Source organism: Triticum aestivum, chromosome 2A (genome assembly GCF_018294505.1).
Source record: "Triticum aestivum cultivar Chinese Spring chromosome 2A, IWGSC CS RefSeq v2.1, whole genome shotgun sequence".
NCBI classification, from domain to species: Eukaryota; Viridiplantae; Streptophyta; class Magnoliopsida; order Poales; family Poaceae; genus Triticum; species Triticum aestivum.
The window spans coordinates 125,469,492-125,474,902 of NC_057797.1; positions in this window are offsets into that span (position 1 = coordinate 125,469,492).

A 5,411-nucleotide genomic window follows, 5' to 3' on the forward strand; every position below is an offset into this window, starting at 1 on the left:
CAGATCGATTGGTCGGCTGGAACTTCAATGTCTGACCTAGTCATCCAGGCAAGGAGAAGTTTTGATAAGCCCTTTTTCAATGAAGTAGTATTTATTGCCTGCTGGAATATCTGGATCATTAGAAATGCCAAAGTGTTCAGAGGTGAGAGGGCAAGTTTCAACTGGAGAGGAGCTTTCAGGCATGATATTACTCTGATGCAGCATCGAATCAAATCTGGATACAAGGATGAGTTACTCAAGTGGATTTCTTTCTTGCCACCTTAAGTTTTAGCCTTTTCTTTATTTTATTTTGTTTTTCTCCTCTCCTTTCGGTTACCTCTTGTAATCATGTTGTTGTAACTGTTGTCTGGCTTTAATAAAGTTTTGATATGCTGTGGGGGTTTTCCCCACAGTTCACAGTCAAAAAAACACAAAGGAGTATGGACCATAGCTACAGAATCTGACCTGAGAATAGTTGCTCTTCTTCTTTAAACGTGGAGTTTGGGTTCACTATGGTGCCTTCGTGCTTTGGGCATTGCACTTGCTTTACAAACTGCTCGTGTGGGGGTACTCTGTGGTGGACATGGTGCTTTGTCAACTAGAAGTGGGTTACTATCCGCTGGGGTTGGGGTTAGATGGGTTGTAGCTGGTTCTTTGCCCAACAGTGTAAGTGTGCAATCTGGAAGAGTGTCGATTATGTGTGGTGGGGCATGTTTGTGGGCCAGTACAACCATGGTTCTATCTGCATCGACGGGTAGCACTGTCTTTTGTGAAGAACAGGTTTTTGCTCCCTTAGATACTGCCATCACCCTCTCAAATTCAAATGGCTGATAAACAAGAAAAGAAATTGAATGTACACACATTGTATGATAGACAGATGTGGTAATTCACATATATGTTGTCTAACCAAACAAGACAACAGGACACAATTTCACATATATGATGCCTAACTAAACAGGATAGCATGACACAGTTTCAGATATATGATGGATAACTTTACATGATATAATGGCATAATTCAACATATGATGAGTATCTAAACAGGATGACATGACAAAACTATATGATGTCTTTCTAAAATAGGTTGGGATGAAATAATTCACATAAATGTTGTCTAAGTATACAGGATGGCATGATATAATTGACATAATTGATTTATATACTAAGCAGCTGGCACTCACATGTATGATCTCTAAACTAAGTAGATGGAATTCAATATTGTGCATATGATGTCTAAACTAAGCAATGCAAGACACCATATGCTTGACATGAGAAATATAAACATTGCAACTTAGAGCATACACCTTAGGTGGGATATAGGACTGGTCATCTGTTTCTGAATCCTCCTTTGAGGAGCTCCCTGTAACCATCGAGATATATGCTTCAACAGGTACCATTGCCTGCTCCGAAGACCTTATTTTCATTCCTGATTTTTTCATAACCGGCTCAAATGGCTGGTACACATGAAGAGTAGTTCAATACACACATATTGTCGACAAATAGAATACGTAAGGAAAAAAAGATGGCATGAGATAATTCACATATATGATGCCTGGGTACATGGCGGTGCATAATTCACATATATGATAAGTGGCTGAAAACATGGCATTGCATAATTCACATATCTAATATAGAAAGCAAACGGGAGGCATTAACACAAAGCATGTCTAATCTAAGTAGATGGCATGGCAATGCAAGACACCATATGCATGATATGAGCAATATAACCTTGCCAAGTTAGAGCATGCACCTCGGGGGGGGGGGGATACGACTGGTCATCTGTCTCTGATGTAACGCCCCATATGTAACTTACCATATTTGTATTCCAACTCTTGCCATTTTCGGCTCTAAGTTATGATATCCCCTCGTGGTTGGGTTTTATCTTCGTTTTGCATTTTGTCCATGTCATGCATCTCATATCATGTCATCATGTGCATCGCATTTGCATATGTGCTCATCTCAAGCATCCGAGCATTTTCCCCGTTGTCCGTCTTGCATACCGGTACTCCTACGTCCTCCGATGTCCCCTTTTGCCTCTTTTCGTGTGCGGGTGTTAAACGTTCTCGAAGTGGACCGAGATTTGCCAAGCGGCCTTGGTACACCACCGTTAGACCGCCTGTCAAGTTTCGTGCCATTTGGAGTTCGTTTGTTACTCCAACGGTTAACCGGGGAACCGTAAAGGCCTCGTGTGTGTTGCAGCCCAACACCCCTCCAAAGTGGCCCAAAACCTATCCAAACCCCCTCCATCCTCTCGGTCATTCGATCACGCTCATGTGGCCAAAAACCGCACCTTATTTGGACTCTCCTAGCTCCCTCTATCTATAAATACACCCCCGCCCCCCCCCCCCCCCGAAATTCGTGGATAAACCCTAGCTCCCCCTCTCCTCGCGCTGTCGGACACGTCCACCGCCATGCCCGACCAATCGCCGCCAGCCACGTGTCGCTGCCGCCTCCACCCACTACACCGGCCCACGAGCCCACGGCCGGCCCACCCGCTCCACCGACCGGGCCCGCGCCCCGCGTCGGCCCCGCCGCCCGCGCCCACGCGTGCCGCCCCGCCGCCATCGCCGCTCCGCCGCGCCGCCCACGCCACCTCGCCGCCGCCATCGCCGCTCCGCCGCGCCGCCCGCAGCACCTCACTGCCGTCTCGCATCCCACCGCCTCGCTAGTCGCCGCCGAGCCCCGCGCCGCCACCTTCGACCGCCGCCGCCGTCGCCGCGGGAACCCCCCCCTCTCCGGCCGGTCCCGCCCTGCTCCTCCTCTGGCGAGCCTCTTCTCTCCCCCGACTCTGGCGAGCTACTCCGGTGGACCTCAGTTCACGCGCTCGGAGACGAACCCTAGATCCAGATATGTCCGGAGAGGTCTATTTTCGTCTAAGTCTTTTCCCTGTTCATCTTTTTCAAGCTATGTTCATCGCATCATAACTCTATCATCGTAGCTCCGTTTCGTGCGTGTGGCATATCAAATTGTTCGTCTGGATGTGCTCTTCATTTTGTTCTATTGCGTCATGCTTGTTTGAGTCCATCTTAATGCCTAAAATGCTGTTGCAAGAGTGCTACAGAGTGATCCATGCTTCTTTTGAGCATGTTCAGTAAGGATGATTTGAGCATATGGTTATGCTCTAACTATCCATGTCCGTGTTTGCATTTATGGAGTACCCTAGCATGACTCAATCTTGCTCTACTTTTTCTATAAAATGTTCCAGGAAGATTGGTTACGTGTTAATCAATTTTGCCAAGGTTGTTGTAGTTGATCCATGCATGCTATGAGATGGTTCTTGCCATGGTTAGCTTCTTGAACATGTCTTCTTGCTGGGTGTATGCTTAGTTTGTCATGCAATGCCTTGTAGTAAGTGCATCAAGCTCGCGAACGTGCCTTCGTAACTCTGTTTTTTCCATGTCCAATTTTTTGTTAAGTCTGAATCTGTTAGCGAAACTTGCTATGTTTACATGGGTGCCATCGTATTTTCTGTGCCCTTTTGGCTTATGGTCAGTAAGGGACTTTTGTTATATTCTTTGAGTAGATTCATGTTGTGCCTTGGTTTGCTATGTTAATTTCCTATAACATGTTGATATCTTGCTCTAAACATTGCTTCCTGATGTTAATTCCTGACATGTTATTTTCACAAAGTCTGTGAAGCTGATATCTTTTGCACTTTTGCCATGTTTGTTTGAACCTGCTCTTGTGTGATTTAGCCGTAGCTCAGTATTCTTCTTTTGTCAAGCATCGTGAGTAGATCACTGCCATGTGCTTTGTTGCTATGTTAGAGTGCAGTAGCTTAGTTTCTTGTTGCATTTTAGATGGCATCGTGCTGTTAATCACAGAATCGTGCCATTATTGTTTTGCTTGCCATTTGCAAACTGTTCATCCGATTCCGGTGATCTTTATATAGATTTCGATCGAAATCAACTCATCTTTCCCGCGGCGCGCTTGGTTTGCCAAGTTGAGGCCTGGTTCAATCTTTTCCTTCCGGAGCACGCATATGCATTGCATATCACATTCCGCATATCATGCCATGTTTTGCATCATGCTGCTTGCGCATTGCACCGTGGTTGATTGTAGTTTCTTTTGCTTGTGTTCTTGCCTTGGGTAGAGCCGGAAGACGAGTTCATGATTGAGGAACCCGTTGAGTACGCTTACGAGGATCAATCTTACATCAACTCGGAGAACTTTGCAGGCAAGATGACCATACCCTCGAAACCACTTCTATCTTTGCTTGCTATGCTCGCTCTATTGCTATGCCTATGCCGCGATACCTACCACTTGATTTATCATGTCCCCCAGATTGCCATGTCAAACCTCTAACCCACCTTGTCCTAGCAAACCGTTGTTTGCCTATGTTACCGCTTTGCTCAGCCCCTCTTATAGCGTTGCTAGTTGCAGGTGAAGATTGGGGTTTGTTCCTTGTTGGAACATGTTTATTGTTGGCATATCATTATTATATCTTGTTTACTTTAATGCACCTATATACTTGGTAAAGGGTGGAAGGCTCGACCTTATGCCTGGTGTTTTGTTCCACTCTTGCCGCCCTAGTTTCCGTCATACCAGTGTTATGTTCCTTGATTTTGCATTCCTTACGCGGTTGGGTTATAATGGGAACCCCTTGACAGTTCGCCTTGAATAAAACTCTTCCAGCAATGCCCAACCTTGGTTTTACCATTTGCCACCTAAGCCTTTTTCCCTTGGGTTTCGCGGACTCAAGGGTCATCTTTATTTTAACCCCCCAGGGCCAGTGCTTCTCTAAGTGTTGGTCCAACCTAGAGCACCGTGTGGGGCCGTCCCTTGGCAACTTGGGTTACGTTGGCTCCCGTACGCTTAGCTTATCCGGTGTGCCCTGAGAACGAGATATGTGCAGCTCCTATCGGGATTTGTCGGCACAGCGGGTGGTCTTGCTGGTCTTGTTTTACCATTGTCGAGATGTCTTGTAACCGGGATTCCGAGTCTGATCAGGTCGTCCTGGGATAAGGAATATCCTTCGTTGACCGTGAGAGCTTGTGATGGGCTAAGTTGGGACACCCCTGCAGGGTTTTGAACTTTCGAAAGCCGTGCCCGCGGTTATGGGCAGATGGGAATTTGGTAATATCCGGTTGTAGAAAACCTGGCACTTAACTTAACTAAAATGAATCAGCAGCGTGTGTAGCCGTGATGGTCTATTTTTGGCGGAGTCCAGAAAGAGAAAACGGTCTCGTGTTATGCTTGAACATAAGTAGTTCTAGGATCGCTTCTTGATCTTATAGCTTCTCGACTGTGCTTTGCCTTCTCTTCTCACTCTCATTTGCGTAAGTTAGCCACCATATATGCTAGTGCTTGCTGCATCTCCACCTCACTACTTTTTCCTACCCATAAGCTTAAATAGTCTTGATCATGAGGGTGTGAGATTGCTGAGTCCCCATGACTCACAGATTACTTCCAAAACCAGATGCAGGTGCCGA